This window comes from Panthera pardus, unplaced genomic scaffold (genome assembly GCF_024362965.1).
Source record: "Panthera pardus isolate Hobbes unplaced genomic scaffold, ASM2436296v1 HiC_scaffold_2, whole genome shotgun sequence".
NCBI classification, from domain to species: Eukaryota; Metazoa; Chordata; class Mammalia; order Carnivora; family Felidae; genus Panthera; species Panthera pardus.
In genome coordinates, this window is record NW_026526765.1 from 7452182 (window position 1) to 7469201 (window position 17020).

A 17020-nucleotide genomic window follows, 5' to 3' on the forward strand; every position below is an offset into this window, starting at 1 on the left:
TTGTTTCTGGAATAAGCACTTCAGCTTTTCAACTCTGTTGAAAAGAGGCCAGAGGCCAGAAGATACACATTCTTCTACTCACAGTACCCATCGTTTCCTGCAGTTCTTGGAACAAAGGTGTCAGAGACAGAATCCAACTCAAGCTTCCGGCTCTTACCTGGACACCGAGTTATTAAATAACTGTCATTAGGTTAGGGGACAACTAACGGAAAGTATAAACAAAGTATACAGGGGCGCCTGGGTGGTTCAGTCGGTTAAGTGTCCAACTTCGGCTCTCTGGTGTCAGCACGGAGCACGGAGCCTGCTTCGGATCCTCTGTCCCCCTCTCTTTCTGCCCCTCCCCCGCTCCTGCTCTCTCAAAAATAAATAAACATTTAAAAATAAATAAATGAAGTATACGTGACAGTGATCAGAATAGAATTCCTTCCCAGCTGGCTGTATACGTTAGGACCCAGCCAGAGGGATGACGGCCACAAGGCTGCCGGCTGCCCATCCTTCTCCCGCACACCCCACAAAACGGACTCTTTCCTTCCTGCCCCCAACTTCCAAAGGATGGGCACCTGAAACTTAATGTCATCAGGAGATGTGCATCACGCATCATACACGTGAGGATACAATTTCAAAACCCACGAGTCCATCATGCAACTGAGCGGAAACTTCTTTAAGAGTCGACATAGGGCAGCTTTCGTGAAAGTACGAGTGTGTGCACGCTTTCCTTGAGGTCCTTAAGGTAAGTGTGAAAATTCATGCCTGACACCGTTACAGCAACGGGTGGCCCAGCAGACAAGCTGGGAGGGCGCGCGACGTTCCCAATTACTCCTAGATCATCTAGGAACGACACGCACAAAAGCGCTTTCAGCCGCCACCAAAATGGGCCAGACGGGTTTGATGACGGCCCTTGGCAGCCCAGGGGGCAGCACAGCTGACCAGAGAAGAACCCAGAAATAGTAGCTGTCAGGAAGGCGCTGCGGCTTTTCAGCTCGGGTTCCTGAGCAGCAACCGATATGACAGACGCGGAAAAGAAAATACGTTAATGACCGTATGAAATCTGAAAATAAATTAATCACAGGAATGTCATTTCTTAGCCTGCCAAAAGAAAAGGCTGCTAAGAACCCAGCTGTGTCCCCTGGCACAGAGGCCCACAGTAAACCCCACTGTCCCCCCAGTGTCATCAGGGTGCCCCGCAGAACCGGTGACAGGGGTTCCATTCTCCCATTAATTCACGTGCTCCTTTCTTAGCTGCAGTTATTTGAGATTTGTCAAGTCGTTATAAAAACAATCTTTTTGTTCCCCTCAAACACAGGACTCATACATTCGGTTCAATTAACTGAACAAATCTACTAAACATTTACTCTGGGTAAAACACCGTGCACGACTCTGCAGATGGACGGTTGGGCTTCAGCCCGGCCTTCGAGATGGTGCACACACACACACACACACACACACACACACATACACACACACCACACCTCACGTACACTTACCAGACACACATACCACATATACATACATACGTAACCAAACACTAATTGGAAAACGAATTCTGTGACATCTGTTGGTAAGTATCATGTTTTTTTCTAAATAAACAACAGCGAGATTCAGTGGAAACTTTGCCCAGCCTGCTTAACTAAATATCTGCGCAGGAGGAAAAAGGAAATTTCTCCAAGGTGTTGAACGGCTCTGGAGTTTCGTGCCGCATTTTCCTGGCCACTCAAAGTGGGGTCCCCAGACCCCTGCATCGGCATCATCTGGGAGCTCTTAGAGATGCAGACTCTCAGGTGTTGCCGTGGACTCGTGGATCAGGATCCACATCTTTACAGAACCCTCGGGTGTTCTCGTGGACCTTCAGGGAGGAGAAGCCGTGGGATAAAACCTGGCGTGCAACCGTGACCAAGAACAGTCACTTGTTGTGGTTCACTTTTTCAAACTATTGATGAAAATCAATTTCCACAACAAATGAGGCTAGCCCACCAATGACTGGGAATCCTTTGGCTAATAGAAGGGATATAATGGAACCAATCGGTGAAACGGTCAGTTTTTTGTGCATCGGTAAACCTCTCAAGTTTACAAAGCCTACTTTCCCAGGTCATTACAAAGAAAATAATGTCACAAAAGAGTCTAGGGGCTGCACCTTACCAATGAGCTGACTCCCTCCAATCTAGTGTCCTGTAACCATAGCAACTCAAATTTGCAGACTGAGCACACACACGCGCGCGAAAAAGCAAGCAAACTAACACAAAGGAGTTTTTCCCCTTCTGGTCACGGTTTGTGGTAGCCACAGGTGAGCAAGGTCAAGAAAGGCAAGGATCTGCATCATCACAGAAAAAAGAAACATACGCAGTAACTGTGGAAACCAGACACAAACTTCAGAAATGACCTGCAACCAGCAAAGGCCAAACCACTCCATTTCAGTCACAGAAACATTAACTATGGGCAAATTCCCCAAAATAGCTGAATTTGTGGACGACGGTAACACAAATGTTTTACCCAAGCATCATCACACGTTGTGTGGTTTGCAGTGGAATGGTTAAATTACATGCTGTAACGACTGGGTTATTTACATGTGCTCAGTCTAGATTTTCACGTACTCTGAGGATATACTGGCCCTGACTTGAGTCAGCTAATTCCTTAGGTGAAAGGCACATTCCCCATCAATTCCTGAAGGTCAGCAGGATGGCATCTCACCAATTGTCAAGACTGAAGAAATTCAGGTAACTTCTCAAATATCCAATTGACACCTAAGGAAGATGAAGGATTGCAACGATCCTGCCCATTTTATGTTTCCTAAGCCAGTCCTCTGTAGATTTCCTAGTAAAGATCCATATACATTTCCATGGTATTTACACAGAGAAAACAAAGTGGGAAAGCTTAAACCACTAACGACATCCACCCAGGTCCACGGCCATAGATGGCCTCCTCCCTTGGATATTTCCACAGAGTTTCCTGTTTATCCATTGGTCGCGGTCTCTCTCGCTTTCAGATCAGATATTGCCTACTCTTTTTTCAGAACAGTTTACACACTGCCTGAAGTTTAATGGATGCCCAAAAGGAGAAAATGACCACTCTGCTAAAAAGAGAGAGAGAGAGAGAGAGAGAGAGAGAGAGAGAGAGAGATACTGAATCACAGCAGGAGGTAAAAACAATTTTAAATATGAGTCTCCATGATGTTTTTATAGCCCAGAATGACATGTTTATCTTTCACCTACTTTTTTTCATTCCACACGAGAGTAGAAAATATTTTTTGAGCTTGATAAATGAAAGCTCATTTGGGGGCAGCTGCTACTTGAATTACTACTCTCAGGGTTAAATTAATAACTATGGCATATTATAAGCACATAAATATAAAGTTGAATTCCATTCTTCCTAGTGTATTTATGTGAGTTTTTGCTCACTTTGTGTGTTGGTCCTGGGTTTCCCTCCTTTCTCTGTAAAACATGTCACCGCTAATTATCACCATGTTATTAGGCACTGACAGAGTGTGCAAATAAAAGCTGACATTGTCTGCACGGCCGTTCCTGGCCGTGGCTTTTTGTAAAGCAACCGTCCGACTTTCAACTCAAACCTAAAACGAACGCCAAGACGTTTCAAAGTCAAACGTTTGCATTCTACTTTGAGCATCACACGTTGTTGATGGGACTATCAACCAAAAAACTTGAAGTTTCAAGCTACTGTTTTACGTGGCATTAGGGAAGAATAACAGTCCTGAACTTCCCATTGTTCGACTCTGGGTCTGCAAAGTGAGAAAAAGTTTCCCATCACCAAAACGCAAGAAGAGCCTGAGCTAGCGGCTTGACCAAGCCAGTGTCATTTTAGTTTGGTGCTAATTCCCTGATTTGCTCTTTTTTTTTTCTCTAGCCACATAGTTAATGCTGAAACAAAGCCTTTTAGGGGTTTACCACTGAGCACTCTATATCTTAGGAGAAGGAAAAAGTCTTTAGATACGTATCCAATGGCCATACATGCGCTGAAGGCAAGGACTAGCAAGCTGGAACTACAAACTACCTCAAAACCCACACAATTAAGCTCTGCAACCATCAGGGGCTAAGACAGCGCAGACCACACTAAAACCGTACTAAGATCATAGTAAGAGCGCTAAGGCCACACACACTGAGACCATGCGAAGCCTGCTAAGACAGCTAGGGTCATGCTAAGACCAGCACAGGCTGGTTTTTCAGGCCTACAAATCTGAAGGCGTTTCGGTGCCTTCTATGAGATCATCACGGCATTTTAATCCATCATTCATTACCTCGACCACATGACACCTTTCCTTCTACTCTAATGGTACGTTTCTGATGGATTCTGATGCGTTTCCCTGCTCGAAACCCGTTTTAACCCTCATAGACAAGGTGCCTCTGCAAATACAGTCACAACGCATACAGGAACCGAGAGTTCAGACCTTTGTGAAGGAAAGTGCTGGAGATAAGTGGGGTGTCATCAAACCCCACGGCTGTAAAAACATAATCCCGTGAGATGGGGCGCCTGGGTGGCTCAGTCGGTTAAGCGGCCGACTTCGGCTCAGGTCATGATCTCGCAGCTCGTGACTTCGAGCCCCGCGTCGGGCTCTGTGCTGACAGCTCAGAGCCTGGAGCCTGTTTCACATTCTGTGTCTCCCTCTCTCTGACCCTCCCCCGTTCATGCTCTGCCTCTGTCTCAAAAATAAATAAACGTTAAAAAAAAAATTATAAATAAATAAATAAATAAATAAATAAATAAATAAATAAATAAAAACATAATCCCATGAGAAAAGATGGCAGAAAAAAACCAAGTGCTATGGGTGCCCATGAATGGTCCCCCAGGAAGGCCCAATCACCATGGCTTGGCACTGGTCTTCGTTCACCCCGTAATTGTAACCTCTGATGGTAGAGGACCATGGTCTAAATGCCGTGACTTTTCTTTCTGCAAATCATTCATTCATTTGCTTTCCATTCACTGCTTCCTGAGCACCTACTATGCACCAGGCAGGTTTGAAAGGTCTGAGCATACAGGGGAGAAAGCAAGCTCCCTGCCTTCTTGGGGCCCACCCTCCAGGGAAGGAGACAGCCAGCAAACCCACAAACCTATGCAGGATGCCCGTGTGGATGAGCCCAAGGGGACACCACAGGGCAAAGGGCAGCACAAGTGGGGTGGGGACGAGGCAAAGCAGGCACTGAGGTGGCCTCTGGACGCAGGGGACTCTGGACCCAGCAGAGGGGGAAGGAGAGCCAGAGGGGCTCGGGAAGGGGAGGGGAGAGAGAGAGGCCAGAGCAGGGCGGGGCCCGCTTAGGACCTGTGGTGCCTCCAGTCTTTGGATTTACTGGTTACGCCACATTTACCCGACCTCGGCCAGGTGAATGAAGCCATTAAGTGGTGTTGACGGCAGGTCCCAACAAGGTGCCTTGGGAACGGCCCTTCGCCTGTGAGCTTCCTCCCCAAACCGATAAACTACAGTCTAGTCAGGGGAAAGACACGAGACAAACCCGAACCGAGCGACATTCCGCCAGCTCCCTGACCAGCACTCAACTGTCAAGGACGCCAAAACCAAGGACAAGACTGAGGAAGTGCACAGCCACGAGGAACCCAAGACAAGACAACGAAACGTCACGGGAGGATTCTAGACGGAATCCTGGAACGGAGAAAGGACGTGGAAAAGGCAGAACCTGAGGAAACGCACATACAGTCCAGCCCCTGGTCGATAACAGAGCATCGATGCCGGCTTCTCACTGTGCCCCACGGACCACGCGGACGTAAGGCATGAACAGGGCAGGAGCACACACAGCACACAGGGACCCTCTGCTGTGTCTCAGCAACTTTTCTGTAAATCTAAAAGTACCCAAAGGTTTTTTTTAATTTATTTTCTTTAAAAATATACAAAGGTCCTCTGGCTAGGAATAATGGCTCTGGAATACAAAGTACAACAAAAATTGAGGATAAATATGCAACAACACCGGAGACTAATTATTCAGGATTTAACGCCTCTCTGCATATTCCTGCCAAGTGGTTTGTCAATCCCATTAGAGGCCTCAAAGCCAGCCCATTCCATCTCTTTATAACTCTACGTGATTAAGGTTTATTTCTCTCACTGATCCTGGCTCTTCCCCTCGGGGCCACAAGTGACCAGAAAATCTCCCTGTTCCACGTCAACAATCCATCCAGTCTCGGGTGAGAAAGCTCTTCAACTCAAGTGTTCCTTTGCCTTGGCTGAGTTCTGAACTTCCCTGCACCAACAATGTGCGTCGCTGCTGTGTCCCTGACGTGTCCGTGGTTGTCACCTCTCCAAGGAGGGGGCCTGGCATCCTCCAGGGAAGAGGTGACAGGTGAGTCTGCCTGCATGATGACCCTGTAGGGTCGCAGGTGTCTGAGGAGACGCTCAGGTAGCTGCAGCCACACCTGCCCCCGGGACTTCCTTCACCTTCCCTGGAAGTACAGAGGACCCTGAGGGCTCCACCTGTTCCCTGAGGATCAAGACTACCTAGAGCCCCAGAACGCAGGCTCGGGCAGGCTCCCACCCTAAGAGGCCCCATCCCCATGGACAGAATCTCCCCTCAGACCTCACTTCTTCCCCCCCGCGGCGCCTTCCCGGCCTCACACAGGATCTCCATGCAAGGATTACTCCATGAAGGGTGCTGACAACTTCCGGGGAGAAAGGCAAGATCGGGCTGCCATAGTAAATGACCTCAGGCCGCTGGAGCATCCAGGTTGTAGGTCCAAAAGAGAAAATGGGGCAAAGACAATGGGCAGGCAGCAAATAAAGGGAGGCATGTCTCGAGTCTCCCAAACGGCTTTAATTCTCGGATTTCCCAAATGAACAACTTTAAAACTTTTTTTGTAATGTTTATTTATTTCTGAGACAGAGAGAGACAGAGCATGAGGGGGAGAGAGGCAGAGAGAGAGAGGGAGATCCAGAATCCGAAGCAGGTTCCAGGCTCTGAGCTGTCAGCACAGAGTCTGATGCGGGGCTCGAACTCACAAACAGTGAGATCATGACCTGAGCCAAAGTCGGTCGCTCGACCCACTGAGCCACCCAGGTGCCCCCCCCCCCCCCCCCCAGTGAACAACTTCAACCTGGAAAGTTAAACCACACCTTGGTGGTTCATCGTAACTACGTAATTAATGATATTTAGCAAAAGTGGAATCTAAATTTGATCTCCAATAACTCGTCTTAACATAATTCAGCTTCTCCCTTTTATGTTTTGGTTGTAGAGATTCTACACAGTTCTTAAAGGAACAAGTCTTCAGCTGAAATCGAATTTACACAGCCTCCTGTGTAGTTTGGACGGATGCAGTGCCTAACACTATTTAAACGGCGGCTACTTGGAGGTAATTTTTTTCTTTTCCAAGCTATTATGCACACGCATATTTTGAGCTTAAGTAAGATAAAGATACAAACAGTTTTACAAGATAAAGCAATTAGTAAGCAATAAAGGTGATTTGATTTATAGAGTTAATACAAGAATGTTTAAAATCTATTATAAGCTGAAGAAATCTGTTCTTTATTTAGATAAAATGGGAATTAACTCTCCCACTCAAGAGGAAAATGAAATTGAAAAATGAAACATACGTAAGGGAACTGTGTAATCGCCAAACTGAGTCCCCACAAAGGACAATTACGATTGGAGTAGAAGAAGTAAATGTATTTTAAATGTCTAAATGTCACCTCCTTTTGCAGAACCTTATCTTATCACAGTCCCGTCAGAGATAGAGGCTCCCTTACTATCAGCTCTCGTAAAAGAAGGTGGTTTCAATTTCTAAAATGACCAACTTAATCATGCTCACGAATCCCATAAAAATGCAGGAACTGCACACGTTTCTAGAGGGAGAAACCATCTGAGCATATTTTTCAAATCTTAGCTCTGAGTGGAAGCATTCTGTATCATGTAAAATTGTTTACAAAACCTCAGAAATCAAAGCCATTAAGCACAATCTGAGTGCCTAAATTATTACACAAATGTATAAAAGGATACAAGGAGGGCCCAAAGGGAAGGGGGCATAGCTCTGTTATCACTGATCTGTCATCATTGCTGCATCAAACCACCTGCTGGTGGACCCTCCTGTTGATCTGGAAGAAGCGGCTGCCGGGCAAACTGAAATCAGCAAATGATTATTAAGCACTCAAAAGCTTAACTCTCCACTCTGGGTCCAAAGCGAGTAACTCGGGACCATCCTTAGGGGCAGAATAGCTCCCTGTAGACTCTGCGGGCTTCTATCCGGATGCCAGCAAGGTGCCAACTTTGTATCACTGCCTTACGGACGCTGCGCTGGGCTGACTAGTGGAATGGTGCCCCCCCAAAATAATTCGTGTCTACCCGCAACTTCAGAACGTTACATGATTTGGAAATAAGGTTTTTGCAGATGTCATTATTAGTTAAATTAAGATGAGGTCATTCCAGATTAGAGTGAACCCTAAGCCACCTACAATATCCTTCTAAAAAGAGACACAGAGATGATGCCACATGGTGAGACTAAGGTGGAGTCTGCAGTGATGCGTCTACAAAACAAGAACACCAAGACGGGGGGCAACCACCGGAAACTGGGAAGCGCCACGGAACAGATTCTCCCTCAGAGCCTCCAGAAGGAAGCAATCCTGCCCACACCCTGATTTCAGACCGTTGTGGGAGCCCTAGGAAACAAATACAGATGGCAACAACAGCCACAACAATAATAGTGAGCATCCCCTTGGCCACAGTATCAGGACTTAGCAAATCTCAACCGCTATTAACGTAATTACAAATATATACGTAAACACTTTTCAGGGTAACCAAGGGAATATTTAATAAACCATGAGTTTTGAGGGCACCTGGGTGACTCGGTGGAGCGGCCAACTTCAGCTCAGGTCATGACCTCACGGTTCTTGTGCTCTCTCAAAAATAAATAAACCATTTAAAAAATAAATAAACTATGAGTTTTCTTTCCGCGACGGGATTTTGAGTTTAGAGTTCTGCACTTCAAATACTTACTAAACACGTATGTATTGCATGACCAAAATATTTTAGGGTTTGACCTGGACCCCATGCAAGGATACCAAACACACAGAGAGGGAGAATAAGATACATGTAGATGTGTTTGGAGTAGAAATGAGACATTCAGATGATAATGAGATTCACAACAAGACATACAATACATTACCTTGAATCACATCAAACAGGCAATAGTTGACCATTTTGGAAAGACAAAAATAGCTATTTCGTATGGTTTATGCCAAGGGTCAAAAACTATGGCCTGTGGGCCAAATCTGGCCCCCTACTTATTTGTGCAAATAAAGTTTTATCGGAACACAGCCATGCCACCCCTTTGCACGATGCCAATGGCTATTTTCATACTACGACAGCACAACTGAGTAGTCGTGACACAGACACGTGGACCTCAAAGCCTAAAATATTTGCCGTTTGACCATTTACAAGAAACCTTTGTGAACCCTTGATTTCACCTAATTTTTACATGAAATGACTGGCAGTGACAGCAAAGGCAAGAGAATTTCAGGAGCAGGTAAAATCGGTACAATGCATTCCCCGGGAGCCCAGATTTGAATTGGGACTTGACAAGGAGCTGGATTCTGAACCAGAAGGTACCGGGACTCTTTTTTTTTTTTAACGTTTGTTTTTGAGAGAGAGAAAGCAAGCAGGGGGAGGGCAGAGAGAGGATCCAACACGTACTCTGCACTGACAGCAGCAAGCCTGATGCGAGGCTCAAATGAACTGTGAGATCATGACCTGAGCTGAAATCTCACGTTTAACCAACTGAGCCACCCAGGCGCCCCCAGAAGGTACCAGGAGTCTTCAAGCGAGGGCAACAGATAATAATGGTTGTGCTGGCTCTCGGGCTCCAAATGCCAAGAGCACCCCCAGGCACTGAGACAACCCAAAATGCCCCCCCCCCTTATGTCCAGGCACTCTCTCTGCTGAGACTCATCAGGGAAGAGGAATGAGAAGGAGAAAAGTTTGATAAGGTTTTCAGAGAGGCTGAAATTCCATGTACAGCAGACTGAGAAAGGGCAGGGAGACAGTATGACAAGCATTATACCCGGATGATGGAGTTCTAGACATGTGAAATAATTGAATCTAGAGCAAAAAAAAAAAAAAAAAAAGATCGTACTGTTTGGAATATCTGTCCTGGTAGTCCTTTATAGGGCCATATTGTGAAGAAAATAATTATTCCAATGATTGCAGGAATTATAATTTTAAAAATTATGCAGAGCTCCAGAAAATTGGGAACCCCCGCGGGGTTATTAATAGCCAGAAAAGCAAGCAAAAGGAGCACTTCTTTCTCGTTAAAAGCCTCACACTTCATCCAAACCATGACCTCCTATACAACTTGTATTGTATGTTGAGTTGCAAAGTTCTTGCTACCAAATGCTTCCCAAGGTCATATAAGTACTGAAAGGAAGGGGGAATTTGCCTGGGTCAGGACAGTCCTCCTCTTCTCCACACACACCAATTAACTAACAACACAAACATTTAAGTTCAGGATTAAGCTAAAAAGCCACGTGGGATGCATGTGTATAAAACAATACGTAAACAGATATTTATGTGTTTGCATATCCGAGATTAAGGATACCTCAGACCCCATTTATGAGGGCCGTCCCAGAATAATACAGTTTACTGATTTTATCAAAACTAATTCATAGCATATACAAGTGTATTTAACTACATAAACCAGCATTCTGCGACCCTGTGAAGATGTCAGCTTGCACGACAAGAATTATCCAGTTTAAAGAGACTGACCTAGAACGCAGTTGCTCCCGAGTTTCTAAAGGAAATACTGTCCGCCCTCAGTTAAGCTCCAAAGCCATTTCTTCCCTAAGAGTCATCAGTCTGGAAGCCCTGGAGTGGCTTGACTTCGAGTTAGAAGTTCTCGTCCCTGGTCCCTCCTCCCTCCACGCTGGTGGTCATCGATCAGGTGGCCAGGATTCTGGTCCTGTTTCAGCACATGATCATATATCCGGCCACATGATCTGCGTCACCCCTGCTTAGCTTTATGTGACTATGTAACTACGCCAATAATGGACGCCAACCTACCACGCCGGGCTGGGAGTGACTACAGCTAGACAAGGCTCAAAAGCTCTTCACAGGCATTAGAAAAGATCATGGAGTTTTTAACTTCTCACATTCTTCCCCATGCTGGCAGGAGCCGCTGTCACAAAACCAACCGAAAATGGATGTCAATGCTATCGTTCTGGGGCTGGGATAGCCAGGGTTCAGAGGGACCCAGGCCACGCTGAGCCTGAGCCAGCTCAACCACCACCTCTAAGCCTCCTGGGCTGGACGGAGAGAGCATTTTCCAGTTCTGAGAGCCGGGAGGGGCTCCGTTGAGGGTGCCTGGGTGGAGGCAGGGGCGGGGGGCACCGAGGCCTTAGAAGGATGCAGCCAGCCGTGCACCCTCCTCAGGATGCAAGCCTTCCTTCAGCCCCTCCAGGCCACCCATGGGAGGAAGCCAGCCCGGAGGAGAAGGCCAGCCAGCCCGGAGGAGAAGGCCAGCAAGCCTGGGATGCAGTCCACGCAGCTGGACCTCCCGGGCCTGGAGAAGGCTCCAGAGAGGATCTACCGGGGAAAGCGGAAGATACCCAGCATCCACCGAGGAGAAATCACTAGCCTTTCTGTTCGTTTACCTTTTCCTAACATCAAGTGATATTTGCTTTTTTGGCAAAGTCAAGCAACAATTCCCAGCCCTGTTTTTATTTTGGGCCAATTTCCTTTTTCTTCCCACCTCCCTCCTACCGCTCTGTGTGGGCATTCGTGGGCAGGTGACCTGCCAGAGGAGCGGATGCAAGGGCCTTGCGCAATGTGCTCTGAAGTAGAGAAAGATGTTAACCCACACCTGGGCTTGGCAGGAGACTTTCTATTCACAACACAAACACTTCGCTATCACTGGAAAGTGCTCACTGTGGAGCGGGCGATTCACATGCATCCCCGGTCTCTAATCTTCAGAGAACCGCCTACCAGGCAGGAAGGGCTCTTACCGTTTTAGAACTGAGAAGAGCGTGGCACAGAGAGATTGAGACGCCCCTCAAATTCTCCTAGAACTGAGCTACAAAGCCAGCCACTCCGATCCCAAATCTACTCTGGTAACCGCGACATTCGTGCTGCCTCATCATCATCCTGGAAAGAGCTACAGGACTTTGATATTTAAGGATATCCTGCAATGTTCATCGTGGAGCCAAAAAAAAAAAAAAAATGCATTTTGATGAAAAAAGAAAGATCGTTCATTCTGTAATTTGTAAGTTTGACATCGGCATGTTGTATCTGAAGTATCCGTGTGTTCGCCTCCAAATCCTGTCGTTACAGAAACGACGTCAAGTATGATTGACCTTAGCAAGTGATTACACATGTCTTTTGTTGGTTCCCATACACTGCACACGAGGAATGACGCGGCAGATGGGACTTTTCCACAGATGGCCTCCACACAATCTCCCGTCCCACATGTTCTGCTGCGTGCCTTGGCACTTGCCCGTCACTACGCACTCGATGTCTCCTACCCGGGGATCTGGGCGAGCCCGAGGGCTGTCGTGACCGCTGCAGCACGGCGGAAGTAGCCAGTGCCAGCTCTGGGCACAGCCTTAAACGGCCTGGAGTGTGTTTCCTGCCTGTGGAAGCCCAAGCCTTCGGGTAAGGGGAGGGAAGGCACACGGAAGGACCCCCTGGCGCCAGACCTGTGAGTGAGCCCATCTTGAACATCCAGCTCTGGGAAACCTCTGATGATGCCAGCCTACCTCCTTGTGTCATGTGATGTGACAGCCACCTCGTGAGAGACCCGGGGAGAACCACCCAGCTGAGCCCAGCCTCGTGAAAGACTGAGAGAGAGAGAGTAACAACTTAATGTCCTCGGCCACTAAGTTAGGGGATGATGCATCGCATAGCCACAGATCACGGAAACAAACAAATGTATCCATGTGCAATGATACGCACTGCATCGCCTACAGGTGAGGTGACCCTTGAACAACAACGGGTTTGAACAGCTTCTTTGGCTGACAACGACAGCACGGTTCTGTAAATATAGATTTCCCTTCCTTGGGATTTTCACGATAACCTTTTTCCTCTAGCTTACTTCATTGTAAGAATACGGTATGTAACATGTATACACATGGAACGTAGTAGTCAACTGTTCATGTTCTTGGTAAGGCTCCTGATCAATGGAAGGCTATCAGTAGTCAGGTTTGGGGGAATCAAAAGTTTTAAGCACATTTTTGACTGTGTAGGGGGCAGGGGTCACTGTCCCCAAGCCCCACCCCGTGTTTTCCGAAGGTTTATTGTATTTACTTCTGAGAAGAAAGATAAGAGGGGCCTCGAAATAAGTCTACGTGATTTGCCTCTGTTCCCAGGTATTAAATCAATTTCACAGGGGAGCCAGGCATCGATAGATTTCAGGAGGACCCAGTTCCAGAGGTCTGAAAAGCCTTTGTGATCAGGTAGCTCTCAGGACACAGTGGTTCTATGTGCAAGACTTGGCACTTCTGGAAGTCCCCAGAGAGAGGCCGAAGGGCAGCTTCTCCGACTTCTGAGCCTGCCGTAGCTGTATCCAGCTGTATCCAGATCGTTGTGGCTATGGCAAGTCCTCCCCCCACCCCAGTTCTGAGAGCACCAGCAGCTGTCAGCCATCTCGCAGTCTGGGGACCACCTAAGGACAGCAGCCAGGCCCTGGGTGGGGAAAACTGCTTGCCTCGGTCTGCCACCCCGCTCTCACCGCTTCTGCCCCATGTTACTGAAACAAAGTCCCCACAGCCTTCTCGCTGGCAGCCAGGCTTCTCAGCACCTTCCCCAGAGGTGAGGATGCCACTTGGCCGGCCCCAGGGGGCAGCTGGGGCCTCACTCTCCCCCTGGCTGTTCCCCCACCTGCTGAACGGCTCCTTCCCAACAGCTTCAGGACATAGGACGGTGGCCTTTATTTCACGCTAAGTGACTGAACCGAAATTACCACTAATAAACTGCAATTAAAACAAAATAAAACATGCAAGCTCTGTGTGCCAGGAATATTTCAGACACTGACCTCTAGGCCTCTGCCAATAGTGTTAAGCCATCTACTGAACCGGTGCCAGAATTTTTTTTTTTTTTTTTCAAATTATAAACTAATGACATGCTTTCAAATACTGGCCTCCTCCTCCGCCTATCTCAATCCTTATAAAATTCCATGGGTATATTTGGAAGTAAGTAGGAAGTTAGCCTTCAATTATTCATGCGTCCTGTTTAAAACTCTTCACAAGAAGGGGAGGTGGGGACTGTGAACTGAAAGGTCTTTTGGGTTCCACCCTCTTTCTACTACTTCCGTACCCAGATCCTCACTGCTTTTACACTCTCTTGGGTCATGTGGAACAGAAGCCTTCAGAATAGTTATCCGGAACTTAAGCACCATGAAATGCAGAGGGTGTCATGTTCAAATAGACTCAGTAGAGCATCCATAACCTCTAAGGAGAAGGAAAGAGCTGGGAGGACAGACAGGTGCTAAAGGGCACAGAGGAACAGAAGGCAGACTCTTCACTCCCCTTGCTGCTCTTGACCTCTGCGTTCTCCAGCTTTGTCAGGTGCAACGGTTTCCAAACATGTGTATCCCAAGCACAGTTGGCAATCCGTTGCTGCACTGGGTTATACCCAGAAGGGACAGACCATGACAGCCCATGTGTTTAAAGAAAGAAAGGGGGGTGGGAGGGAGAGAGAGGGAGAGAGAGAGAGAGAGAGAGGAAGGAGAAGGGAGGGGAGGAGAGAAGAGAGGAGAGGAGAGGAAAAGGAAGGAAAGAAAGGGAAAGGGAGGAGAAGAAAACAAAGTCATGTGCACACAGGGCTGCAGGTGGTGACAGGAGAGTCCATATTCAGGAGCCACATTTCTTTACAGGTAGAGGATTTCACAGCTGCACATAAGGTGATATATAATTAAAACATAAACACATCTGTGCCAGTTAAACACCCAAAGGGAAACAACACACATAACTCGCAAATTCGTCATACCTGAAACACCACCCTGGCAAAAACAAACAAACAAAAACTTCCTTGGTAGTAATCTCTTGCTCCAAAGCCACTTGCCAAAATTCGTGTCCTGACAAGTCGCTGCTGGTTCAGGTTTACATAAAGGGACAAAACGGAAGGAAACAGAATGGAAGGGCGTTCATCCTTCCGGTTCACAGACACACATGGAACGAGAGACGGCGGGTGGGCCCCGTTCGCACACCACTTGAGACACGTGGGCAGAGTGTGGCATCCAGCGTCACGTTCACCGTGGACCCATCACGCGCCGCAGACAAAGCAGCGGTCGGGACACGGAGGGCAGTTTGTGAGAGAGAAACGGCCCTCCTCCGGAAGCCCAGAGTCTGGGGATGTTGACCGACGCGCTGGAACCCCTGTAACAAGAAGCTTCTGCACATCGCAGGCGCTGCTCGGGGCGGGTGGGGGGCGCTGGGCGTCTGAGCACACAGTAGGCGAGCGGAGTAGATGAGCACACAGCAGGCGAGCGGAGTAGATGAGCACACAGTAGGCGAGCGGAGTAGATGAGCACACAGCAGGCGAGCGGAGTAGATGAGCACACAGCAGGCGAGCGGCGTAGGTGATAGTGCAGTAGGCAAGCGGACCCGGGCGGGCAGGCTCCCCAGGGGCGCTCTCTGGCGGCCTTGTGACCAGACTGTTGCTGCAGCACCAATTCTCCTGTTCCATCCCGGGGCTCTTCCACTTCGGGAAAGGCTTATTTCCCTTTCCTGACTGCAAAGCGCATTAACCACGGGAAAAGGCAGCCCGGCGGCCAGGGTGGATGCTGCGAGTTTGTCCCTGCGAGCACCGGGAAGCACACCGCACGCTGGCGGCCTTGGGAGGCACGGCGGTCAGCTTGTCCAACAGGGGTCCGGGCATCCAAGTTCCCTGACAGTCCCACGGGGGTGACCGCAAACTTCTCAAAGGTCCGGAAAGGAAGTCCGTGAACACCCGGATCCTTACTCACCTGGAAGCTCCTGATCTTCAGGCCCTCTCTACTCGAAGAGAACCTAGAGAACCTAGAGAACGAGTCTGAGGACACCACCGCCTCGCTGCAGGTGCTCTGAGAGAGCGGCTGTGCATCCTGGGCAGAGGGGACCGAATGCAGGTCCAGGCCTCCTGGGTGTGCACCTTCCAAACCTCCACTGCTCCCTTAGTCCCAGGAAGTGAGGCAACACGGCCAGGGCACAGACAAGCGCACTGTCCCCACTGTGCCCAGCCCCACTCCTCCACCTGCTATCACAGCCCTCCCGGATCGGGGTTCTGGACAATCCTCAGTGTCCGAATGAACCCGAAGCCTCGTTAAAGTTCTTGAAAATACACACCAACAGAGCAGAAACCTCTGTCCTGTACACACTGTATTCCCAGGGCAGGGCTTGGGCTCTGGCACAAAGGAAGCTTCTGGTAATCATTTTTTAGGTAACTACACAAGCTACCTTTCATCTGTCCAGCTCCTCTGGACTACACTAAAAAGAAATGGTCCACGTTATAATGGAACCCCTGTGTAAGCCCTTAAGAACATGATATGGGGGCGCCTGGGTGGCTCAGTCCGCTACTCGTGTGACTCTTGGTTTCGACTCAGGTCATGATCTCATGGTTCGTGGGATCCAGGGATGGAGCCTGCTTGGGATTCTCCGTCTCCGTCTCTTTCTGCCTCTCTCTCTCTTCTCTCTCTCTGCTTCTGTCTCACTCAAAAATAAATACATAAACATTAAAGAAGAAGAAGAACATAATAAGTCACCATCTCTCTATGAAGGTTTAGAAAAATCCCTGCCTGGAGACAAATACTGGACAGCCTCCCCATGTTGCAAATTCTGGAAGTCTATGGAATGGTATTATCAGTTAGGAGGCCCTCCACATTCAACAGATAAGATGCTAGCATTCAACCAAATGCACTGCCCTTCCTTTAAATCAAGTCAACCTCCTGTCTGCCATGTCAGTTTGAACTAAGACGACAGAAAGCCTTGTCAGAATAAAACTGTTCAAAAGCAGCTCATCCTCTTGTAAATTGTGGATTACTTTACAAACAAACAAACAAGCAAACAAACAAAAAAAAAACAAAAACCCTTGGGGAAAAACAGTAATCAACCATCACTGCC

General features: G+C 48.0%; 1 protein-coding gene across 9 annotated transcripts in view; it reads right to left on the reverse strand.

Moving 5' to 3' along the window:
• The window catches only part of SEMA5A (semaphorin 5A), a 477458-nt gene that overhangs the window by 446183 nt on the left and 14255 nt on the right, over window positions 1-17020 (reverse strand). The window contains exon 1 of one of the 9 annotated variants that reach the window (XM_019450804.2): window positions 11933-12085. The exons of the other annotated variants lie outside the window; for them this stretch is intronic. The gene's annotated coding sequence lies outside the window, so the exon portion shown is untranslated. Of the gene's footprint in view, window positions 1-11932; window positions 12086-17020 lie in introns of those variants that run through there. 9 annotated transcript variants of the gene reach the window in all.